This window comes from Mixophyes fleayi, chromosome 1 (genome assembly GCF_038048845.1).
Source record: "Mixophyes fleayi isolate aMixFle1 chromosome 1, aMixFle1.hap1, whole genome shotgun sequence".
Classification (NCBI taxonomy): Eukaryota; Metazoa; Chordata; class Amphibia; order Anura; family Limnodynastidae; genus Mixophyes; species Mixophyes fleayi.
Genome location: NC_134402.1, coordinates 64,142,598 through 64,150,097, shown reverse-complemented (window position 1 = coordinate 64,150,097; position 7,500 = coordinate 64,142,598). Strand labels below are relative to the sequence as shown.

Genomic DNA, 7,500 nt, shown 5'->3' with positions numbered 1-7,500 from the left:
GGGTGGTGTGGCTGTAGGTATTTGTTTCCTAAAGACCTACATCTCTTATACATCTCAAAACCAGCTTCGAAGGAAGCCGGAACAAGAGAAAATAAAAAAAAAGGCATACAGCACCTGGTATTCCCAGGTGGTCTCCCATCCAAGTACTAACCAGGCCTGGCCCTGCTTAGCTTTGAAGATCAGACGAGATTGGGCTTGTTCAGGGTGGTGTGGCTGTAGATATTGATTTCCTAATGACCTACATCTCTTATACATCTCAAAACCAGCATTGAAGGAAGTCGGAACAAGAGAAAATAAAAAAAAATTGCCTACAGCACCTGGTATTCCCAGGTGGTCTCCCATCCAAGTACTAACCAGGCCCAGCCCTGCTTAGCTTCCAAGATCAGACGAAATTGGGCTTGTTCAGGGTGGTGTGGCTGTAGGTTTTGTTTTTCTAATGACCTACATCTCTTATACATCTCAAAACCAGCTTCGAAGGAAGCCGGAACAAGAGAAAATAAAAAAAAAAATCCTACAGCATCTGGTATTCCCAGGTGGTCTCCTATCCAAGTACTAACCAGGCCCGGCCCTGCTTACCTTCCAAGATCAGATGAGATTGGGCTTGTTCAGGGGGGTGTGGCTATAGTATTGGTTTCCTAAAGACCTACATCTCTTATACATCTCAAATCCAGCTTCGAAGGAAGCCGGAACAAGAGAAAATAAAAAAAAAAGGCCTACAGCACCTGGTATTCATAGGTGGTCTCCCATCCAAGTACTAACCAGGCCCGACCCTACTTAGCATCCAAGATCAGATGAGATTGGGCTTGTTCAGGGTGGTGTGGTTATAGTATTGGTTTCCTAATGACCTACATCTCTTATACATCTCAAAACCAGCTTTGAAGGAAGCCGGAACAAGAGAAAATAAAAAAAACAATCATACAGCATCTGGTATTCCCAGTTGGTCTCCTATCCAAGTACTAACCAGGCCCGGCCCTGCTTAGCTTTCAAGATCAGACGAGATTGGGCCTATTCAGGGTGGTGTGTCTGTAGGTATTGGCTTCCTAATGACCTACATCTCTTATACATCTCAAAACCAGCATTGAAGGAAGCCGGAACAAGAGAAAATAAAAAAAAATGGCCTACAGCACCTGGTATTCCCAGGTGGTTTCCCATCCAAGTACTAACCAGGCCCGGTCCTGCTTAGCTTCCAAGATCAGATGAGATTGGGCTTGTTCAGGGTGGTGTGGCTGTAGGTATTGTATTTCTAATGACCTACATCTCTTATAAATCTCAAAACCAGCATTGAAGGAAGACGGAACAAGAGAAAATAAAAAAAAAAGGCCTACAGCACCTGGTAATCCCAGGTGGTCTCCCATCCAAGTATTAACCAGGCCCAGCCCTTCTTAGCTTCCAAGATCAGATGAGATTGGGCTTGTTCAGGGTGGTGTGGCTGTAGGTATGGTTTTCTACTGACCTACATCTCTTATACATCTGAAAACCAGCATTGAAGGAAGCCGGAACAAGAAAAAATAAAATAAAAGGCCTACAGCACCTGGTATTCCCAGGTGGTCTCCCATCCAAGTACTAACCAGGCCTGGCCCTGCTTAGCTTCCAAGATCAGACAAGATTGGGCTTGTTCAGGGTGGTGTGGCTGTATGTATTGTTTTCTTAATGACCTACATCTCTTATACATCTCAAAACCAGCATTGAAGGAAGCCGGAACAAGAGAAAATAAAAAAAAAGGCCTACAGCACCTGGTATTCATAGGTGGTCTCCCATCCAAGTACTAACCAGGCCCGACCCTACTTAGCATCCAAGATCAGATGAGATTGGGCTTGTTCAGGGTGGTGTGGTTATAGTATTGGTTTCTTAATGACCTACATCTCTTATACATCTCAAAACCAGCTTTGCAGGAAGCCGGAACAAGAGAAAATAAAAAAAACAATCATACAGCATCTGGTATTCCCAGTTGGTCTCCTATCCAAGTACTAACTAGGCCCGGCCCTGCTTAGCTTTCAAGATCAGACGAGATTAGGCTTATTCAGGGTGGTGTGTCTGTAGGTATTGGCTCCCTAATGACCTACATCTCTTATACATCTCAAAACCAGCATTGAAGGAAGCCGGAACAAGAGAAAATAAAAAAAATTGGCCTTCAGCACCTGGTATTCCCAGGTGGTCTCCCATCCAAGTACTAACCAGGCCCGGTCCTGCTTAGCTTCCAAGATCAGATGAGATTGGGCTTGTTCAGGGTGGTGTGGCTGTAGGTATTGGTTTTTTAATGACCTACATGTCTTATACATCTCAAAACCAGCTTCGAAGGAAGCCGGAACAAGAGAAAATAAAAAAAACTGCCTACAGCACCTGGTATTCCCAGGTGGTCTACCATCCAAGTACTAACCAGGCCCGGTCGTGCTTAGTTTCCAAGATCAGATGAGATTGGGCTTGTTCAGGGTGGTGTGGCTGTAGGTATTGGTTTTCTAATGACCTACATGTCTTATACATCTCAAAACCAGCTTCGAAGGAAGCCGGAACAAGAGAAAATAAAAAAAACTGCCTACAGCACCTGGTATTCCCAGGTGTTCTACCATCCAAGTACTAACCATGCCCGGCCCTGCTTAGCTTCCAAGATCAGATGAGATTGGGCTTGTTCAGGGTGGTGTGGCTGTAGGTGTTGGTTTCCTCATGACCTACATCTCTTATACATCTCAAAACCAGCATTGAAGGAAGTCGGAACAAGAGAAAATAAAAAAAAAATTGCCTACAGCACCTGGTATTCCCAGGTGGTCTCCCATTCAAGTACTAACCAGGCCCGGCCCTTCTTAGCTTCCAAGATCAGATGAGATTGGGCTTGTTCAGGGTGGTGTGGCTGTAGGTATTGGTTTCCTAAAGACCTACATCTCTTATACATCTCAAAACCAGCTTCGAAGGAAGCCGGAACAAGAGAAAATAAAAAAAGAATATCCTACAGCACCTGGTATTCCCAGGTGGTCTCCCATCCAAGTACTAACCAGGCCTGGCCCTGCTTAGCTTCCAAGATCAGATGAGATTGGGCTTGTTCAGGGTGGTGTGGCTGTAGGTATTGGTTTCCTAATGACCTACATCTCTTATACATCTGAAAACCAGCATTGAAGGAAGTCGGAACAAGAGAAAATAAAAAAAAAATTGCCTACAGCACCTGGTATTCCCAGGTGGTCTCCCATTCAAGTACTAACCAGGCCCGGCCCTTCTTAGCTTCCAAGATCAGATGAGATTGGGCTTGTTCAGGGTGGTGTGGCTGTAGGTATTGGATTGCTAAAGACCTACATCTCTTATACATCTCAAAACCAGCTTCGAAGGAAGCCGGAACAAGAGAAAATAAAAAATAAATTGCCTAAAGCACCTGGTATTCCGAGGTGGTCTCCCAACCAACTACTAACCAGGCCTGGCCCTGCTTAGCTTTGAAGATCAGACGAGATTGGGCTTGTTCAGGGTGGTGTGGCTGTAGATATTGATTTCCTAATGACCTACATCTCTTATACATCTCAAAACCAGCATTGAAGGAAGTCGGAACAAGAGAAAATAAAAAAAAATTGCCTACAGCACCTGGTATTCCCAGGTGGTCTCCCATCCAAGTACTAACCAGACCCAGCCCTGCTTAGCTTCCAAGATCAGACGAGATTGGGCTTGTTCAGGGTGGTGTGGCTGTAGGTATTGTTTTTCTAATGACCTACATCTCTTATACATCTCAAAACCAGCATTGAAGGAAGTCGGAACAAGAGAAAATAAAAAAGAAAGGCCTACAGCATCTGGTATTCCCAGGTGGTCTCCCATCAAAGTACTAACCAGGCCCAACCCTTCTTAGCTTCCAAGATCAGATAAGATTGGGCTTGTTCAGGGTGGTGTGGCTGTAGGTATTGGTTTCTTACTGACCTACATCTCTTATACATCTTAAAACCAGCATTGTAGGAAGCCGGAACAAGAGAAAATAAAAAAAAAGGCCTACAGCACCTGGTATTCCCAGGTGGTCTCCCATCCGAGTACTAACCAGGCCCGGCCCTGCTTAGCTTCCAAGATCAGATGAGATTGGGCTTGTTCAGGGGGGTGTGGCTATAGCATTGGTTTCCTAAAGACCTACATCTCTTATACATCTCAAAACCAGCATTGAAGGAAGCCGGAACAAGAGAAAATAAAAAAAAAGGCCTACAGCACCTGGTATTCATAGGTGGTCTACCATCCAAGTACTAACCAGGCCCGACCCTACTTAGCATCCAAGATCAGATGAGATTGGGCTTGTTCAGGGTGGTGTGGTTATAGTATTGGTTTCTTAATGACCTACATCTCTTATACATCTCAAAACCAGCTTTTCAGGAAGCCGGAACAAGAGAAAATAAAAAAAACAATCATACAGCATCTGGTATTCCCAGTTGGTCTCCTATCCAAGTACTAACCAGGCCCGGCCCTGCTTAGCTTCCAAGATCAGATGAGATTGGGCTTGTTCAGGGGGGTGTGGCTATAGCATTGGTTTCCTAAAGACCTACATCTCTTATACATCTCAAATCCAGCTTCGAAGGAAGCCGGAACAAGAGAAAATAAAAAAATAAGGCCTACAGCACCTGGTATTCCCAGGTGGTCTCCCATCCAAGTACTAACCAGGCCCGGCCCTGCTTAGCTTCCAAGATCAGAGGAGATTGGGCTTGTTCAGGGTGTTGTGGCTGTATGTATTGGTTTCCTAATGACCTACATCTCTTATACATCTCAAAACCAGCATTGAAGGAAGCCGGAACAAGAGAAAATAAAAAAAAATGGCCTACAGCACCTGGTATTCCCAGGTGGTCTCCCATCCAAGTACTAACCAGGCCCAGTCCTGCTTAGCTTCCAAGATCAAATGAGATTGGGCTTGTTCAGGGTGGTGTGGCTGTAGGTATTTGTTTTCTAAAGACCTACATGTCTTATACATCTCAAAACCAGCTTCGAAGGAAGCCGGAACAAGAGAAAATAAAAAAAAATCTGCCTACAGCACCTGGTATTCACAGATGGTCTCCCATCCAAGTACTAACCAGGCCCGGCCCTGCTTAGCTTCCAAGATCAGACGAGATTGGGCTTGTTCAGGGTGGTGTGGCTGTATGTATTGTTTTCCTAATGACCTACATCTCTTATACATCTCAAAACCAGCATTGAAGGAAGCCGGAACAAGAGAAAATAAAAAAAAAAGGCCTACAGCACCTGGTATTCATAGGTGGTCTCCCATCCAAGTACTAACCAGGCCCGACCCTACTTAGCATCCAAGATCAGATGAGATTGGGCTTGTTCAGGGTGGTGTGGCTGTAGGTATGGTTTCCTACTGACCTACATCTCTTATACATCTGAAAACCAGCATTGAAGGAAGCCGGAACAAGAAAAAATAAAATAAAAGGCCTACAGCACCTGGTATTCCCAGGTGGTCTCCCATCCAAGTACTAACCAGGCCCGGTCCTGCTTAGCTTCCAAGATCAAATGAGATTGGGCTTGTTCAGGGTGGTGTGGCTGTAGGTATTGGTTTTCTAAAGACCTACATGTCTTATACATCTCAAAACCAGCTTCGAAGGAAGCCGGAAAAAGAGAAAATAAAAAAAAACTGCCTACAGCACCTGGTATTCCCAGGTGGTCTCCCATCCAAGTATTAACTAGGCTCGGCCCTGCTTAGCTTCCCAGATCAGACGAGATTGGGCTTGTTCAGGGTGGTGTGGCTGTGGGTATTGGTTTCCTAATGACCTACATCTCTTATACATCTGAAAACCAGCATTGAAGGAAGTCGGAACAAGAGAAAATAAAAAAAAATTGCCTACAGCACCTGGTATTCCCAGGTGGTCTCCCATCCAAGTACTAACCAGGCCTGGCCCTTCTTAGCTTCCAAGATCAGATGAGATTGGGCTTGTTCAGGGTGGTGTGGCTGTAGGTGTGGTTTTCTACTGACCTACATCTCTTATACATCTGAAAACCAGCATTGAAGGAAGCCGGAACAAGAAAAAATAAAATAAAAGGCCTACAGCACCTGGTATTCCCAGGTGGTCTCCCCTCCAAGTACTAACCAGGCCCGGCCCTGCTTAGCTTTCAAAATCAGACGAGATTAGGCTTATTCAGGGTGGTGTGTCTGTAGGTATTTGCTTCTTAATGACCTACATCTCTTATACATCTCAAAACCAGCATTGAAGTAAGCCGGAACAAGAGAAAATAAAAAAAAATGGCCTACAGCACCTGGTATTCTCAGGTGGTCTCCCATCCAAGTACTAACCAGGCCCGGTCGTGCTTAGCTTCCAAGATCAGATGAGATTGGGCTTGTTCAGGGTGGTGTGGCTGTAGGTATTGGTTTTCTAATGACCTACATGTCTTATACATCTCAAAACCAGCTTCGAAGGTAGCCGGAACAAGAGAAAATAAAAAAAACTGCCTACAGCACCTGGTATTCCCAGGTGTTCTACCATCCAAGTACTAACCATGCCCGGCCCTGCTTAGCTTCCAAGATCAGATGAGATTGGGCTTGTTCAGGGTGGTGTGGCTGTAGGTGTTGGTTTCCTCATGACCTACATCTCTTATACATCTCAAAACCAGCATTGAAGGAAGTCGGAACAAGAGAAAATAAAAAAAAAATTGCCTACAGCACCTGGTATTCCCAGGTGGTCTCCCATTCAAGTACTAACCAGGCCCGGCCCTTCTTAGCTTCCAAGATCAGATGAGATTGGGCTTGTTCAGGGTGGTGTGGCTGTAGGTATTGATTTCCTAAAGACCTACATCTCTTATACATCTCAAAACCAGCTTCGAAGGAAGCCGGAACAAGAGAAAATAAAAAAAGAATTGCCTACAGCACCTGGTATTCCCAGGTGGTCTCCCATCCAAGTACTAACCAGGCCCAGCCCTGCTTAGCTTCCAAGATCAGATGAGATTGGGCTTGTTCAGGGTGGTGTGACTGTAGGTATTGTTTTTCTAATGACCTACATCTCTGATACATCTCAAAACCAGCATTGAAGGAAGACGTAACAAGAGAAAATAAAAAAAAAAAGGCCTACAGCACCTGGTATTCCCAGGTGGTCTCCCATCCAAGTATTAACCAGGCCCAGGCCTTCTTAGCTTCCAAGATCAGATGAGATTGGGCTTGTTCAGGGTGGTGTGGCTGTAGGTATGGTTTCCTACTGACCTACATCTCTTATACATCTGAAAACCAGCATTGAAGGAAGCCGGAACAAGAAAAAATAAAATAAAAGGCCTACAGCACCTGGTATTCCCAGGTGGTCTCCCATACAAGTACTAACCAGGCTCGGCCCTGCTTAGCTTCCAAGATCAGATGAGAGTGGGCTTGTTCAGGGTGGTGTGGCTGTAGGTATTGGATTCCTAATGACCTATATCTCTTATACACCTCAAAACCAGCTTCGAAGGAAGCCGGAAAAGAGAGAAAATAAAAAAAAACTGCCTACAGCACCTGGTATTCCCAGGTGGTCTCCCATCCAAGTACTAACCAGGCTGGGCCCTGCTTAGCTTCCAAGATCAGACGAGATTGGGCTTGTTCAG

General features: G+C 45.1%; 12 non-coding genes and 26 pseudogenes across 12 annotated transcripts; all 38 read right to left on the bottom strand.

Moving 5' to 3' along the window:
- LOC142114319 (5S ribosomal RNA) overlaps nt 1–19 on the bottom strand; it is a 119-nt pseudogene extending 100 nt beyond the window's left edge.
- Nucleotides 20–102: 83 nt separating this feature from the next.
- Nucleotides 103–221, bottom strand: LOC142130233 (5S ribosomal RNA; annotated as a pseudogene).
- Nucleotides 222–305: 84 nt separating this feature from the next.
- LOC142127456 (5S ribosomal RNA) lies at nt 306–424 on the bottom strand. Its single transcript, XR_012685378.1, has one exon. It is a non-coding gene; the product is annotated as a 5S ribosomal RNA (ribosomal RNA).
- An 84-nt stretch (nt 425–508) lies between these two features.
- LOC142125118 (5S ribosomal RNA) lies at nt 509–627 on the bottom strand (annotated as a pseudogene).
- Nucleotides 628–710: 83 nt separating this feature from the next.
- Nucleotides 711–829, bottom strand: LOC142129122 (5S ribosomal RNA; annotated as a pseudogene).
- An 83-nt stretch (nt 830–912) lies between these two features.
- Nucleotides 913–1,031, bottom strand: LOC142136262 (5S ribosomal RNA; annotated as a pseudogene).
- An 84-nt stretch (nt 1,032–1,115) lies between these two features.
- LOC142136932 (5S ribosomal RNA) lies at nt 1,116–1,234 on the bottom strand. The gene has a single exon (XR_012687600.1). It is a non-coding gene; the product is annotated as a 5S ribosomal RNA (ribosomal RNA).
- Nucleotides 1,235–1,318: 84 nt separating this feature from the next.
- LOC142120814 (5S ribosomal RNA) lies at nt 1,319–1,437 on the bottom strand (annotated as a pseudogene).
- Nucleotides 1,438–1,519: 82 nt separating this feature from the next.
- LOC142121200 (5S ribosomal RNA) lies at nt 1,520–1,638 on the bottom strand (annotated as a pseudogene).
- An 83-nt stretch (nt 1,639–1,721) lies between these two features.
- LOC142129111 (5S ribosomal RNA) lies at nt 1,722–1,840 on the bottom strand (annotated as a pseudogene).
- Nucleotides 1,841–1,923: 83 nt separating this feature from the next.
- On the bottom strand, nt 1,924–2,042 carry LOC142136762 (5S ribosomal RNA; annotated as a pseudogene).
- Nucleotides 2,043–2,126: 84 nt separating this feature from the next.
- LOC142113553 (5S ribosomal RNA) lies at nt 2,127–2,245 on the bottom strand. Its single transcript, XR_012681602.1, has one exon. It is a non-coding gene; the product is annotated as a 5S ribosomal RNA (ribosomal RNA).
- An 83-nt stretch (nt 2,246–2,328) lies between these two features.
- Nucleotides 2,329–2,447, bottom strand: LOC142121112 (5S ribosomal RNA; annotated as a pseudogene).
- An 83-nt stretch (nt 2,448–2,530) lies between these two features.
- LOC142124107 (5S ribosomal RNA) lies at nt 2,531–2,649 on the bottom strand (annotated as a pseudogene).
- An 85-nt stretch (nt 2,650–2,734) lies between these two features.
- LOC142111581 (5S ribosomal RNA) lies at nt 2,735–2,853 on the bottom strand. Its single transcript, XR_012680976.1, has one exon. It is a non-coding gene; the product is annotated as a 5S ribosomal RNA (ribosomal RNA).
- Nucleotides 2,854–2,938: 85 nt separating this feature from the next.
- On the bottom strand, nt 2,939–3,057 carry LOC142136875 (5S ribosomal RNA). The gene has a single exon (XR_012687546.1). It is a non-coding gene; the product is annotated as a 5S ribosomal RNA (ribosomal RNA).
- Nucleotides 3,058–3,142: 85 nt separating this feature from the next.
- LOC142111570 (5S ribosomal RNA) lies at nt 3,143–3,261 on the bottom strand. Its single transcript, XR_012680975.1, has one exon. It is a non-coding gene; the product is annotated as a 5S ribosomal RNA (ribosomal RNA).
- An 85-nt stretch (nt 3,262–3,346) lies between these two features.
- On the bottom strand, nt 3,347–3,465 carry LOC142136739 (5S ribosomal RNA; annotated as a pseudogene).
- Nucleotides 3,466–3,549: 84 nt separating this feature from the next.
- LOC142132791 (5S ribosomal RNA) lies at nt 3,550–3,668 on the bottom strand. The gene has a single exon (XR_012686675.1). It is a non-coding gene; the product is annotated as a 5S ribosomal RNA (ribosomal RNA).
- An 84-nt stretch (nt 3,669–3,752) lies between these two features.
- Nucleotides 3,753–3,871, bottom strand: LOC142120081 (5S ribosomal RNA; annotated as a pseudogene).
- An 83-nt stretch (nt 3,872–3,954) lies between these two features.
- Nucleotides 3,955–4,073, bottom strand: LOC142112142 (5S ribosomal RNA). Its single transcript, XR_012681176.1, has one exon. It is a non-coding gene; the product is annotated as a 5S ribosomal RNA (ribosomal RNA).
- An 82-nt stretch (nt 4,074–4,155) lies between these two features.
- LOC142133224 (5S ribosomal RNA) lies at nt 4,156–4,274 on the bottom strand (annotated as a pseudogene).
- An 83-nt stretch (nt 4,275–4,357) lies between these two features.
- On the bottom strand, nt 4,358–4,476 carry LOC142131549 (5S ribosomal RNA; annotated as a pseudogene).
- Nucleotides 4,477–4,559: 83 nt separating this feature from the next.
- On the bottom strand, nt 4,560–4,678 carry LOC142120449 (5S ribosomal RNA; annotated as a pseudogene).
- An 84-nt stretch (nt 4,679–4,762) lies between these two features.
- Nucleotides 4,763–4,881, bottom strand: LOC142124084 (5S ribosomal RNA). The gene has a single exon (XR_012684549.1). It is a non-coding gene; the product is annotated as a 5S ribosomal RNA (ribosomal RNA).
- Nucleotides 4,882–4,966: 85 nt separating this feature from the next.
- LOC142115258 (5S ribosomal RNA) lies at nt 4,967–5,085 on the bottom strand (annotated as a pseudogene).
- An 84-nt stretch (nt 5,086–5,169) lies between these two features.
- Nucleotides 5,170–5,288, bottom strand: LOC142116318 (5S ribosomal RNA; annotated as a pseudogene).
- An 82-nt stretch (nt 5,289–5,370) lies between these two features.
- LOC142136665 (5S ribosomal RNA) lies at nt 5,371–5,489 on the bottom strand. Its single transcript, XR_012687515.1, has one exon. It is a non-coding gene; the product is annotated as a 5S ribosomal RNA (ribosomal RNA).
- An 84-nt stretch (nt 5,490–5,573) lies between these two features.
- On the bottom strand, nt 5,574–5,692 carry LOC142136067 (5S ribosomal RNA; annotated as a pseudogene).
- An 84-nt stretch (nt 5,693–5,776) lies between these two features.
- Nucleotides 5,777–5,895, bottom strand: LOC142116340 (5S ribosomal RNA; annotated as a pseudogene).
- Nucleotides 5,896–5,977: 82 nt separating this feature from the next.
- On the bottom strand, nt 5,978–6,096 carry LOC142129912 (5S ribosomal RNA; annotated as a pseudogene).
- Nucleotides 6,097–6,180: 84 nt separating this feature from the next.
- Nucleotides 6,181–6,299, bottom strand: LOC142113805 (5S ribosomal RNA; annotated as a pseudogene).
- An 83-nt stretch (nt 6,300–6,382) lies between these two features.
- LOC142124096 (5S ribosomal RNA) lies at nt 6,383–6,501 on the bottom strand (annotated as a pseudogene).
- Nucleotides 6,502–6,586: 85 nt separating this feature from the next.
- Nucleotides 6,587–6,705, bottom strand: LOC142111559 (5S ribosomal RNA). The gene has a single exon (XR_012680974.1). It is a non-coding gene; the product is annotated as a 5S ribosomal RNA (ribosomal RNA).
- Nucleotides 6,706–6,790: 85 nt separating this feature from the next.
- On the bottom strand, nt 6,791–6,909 carry LOC142111637 (5S ribosomal RNA). Its single transcript, XR_012680981.1, has one exon. It is a non-coding gene; the product is annotated as a 5S ribosomal RNA (ribosomal RNA).
- An 85-nt stretch (nt 6,910–6,994) lies between these two features.
- LOC142119131 (5S ribosomal RNA) lies at nt 6,995–7,113 on the bottom strand (annotated as a pseudogene).
- An 82-nt stretch (nt 7,114–7,195) lies between these two features.
- On the bottom strand, nt 7,196–7,314 carry LOC142121409 (5S ribosomal RNA; annotated as a pseudogene).
- An 85-nt stretch (nt 7,315–7,399) lies between these two features.
- LOC142122200 (5S ribosomal RNA) overlaps nt 7,400–7,500 on the bottom strand; it is a 119-nt pseudogene continuing 18 nt past the window's right edge.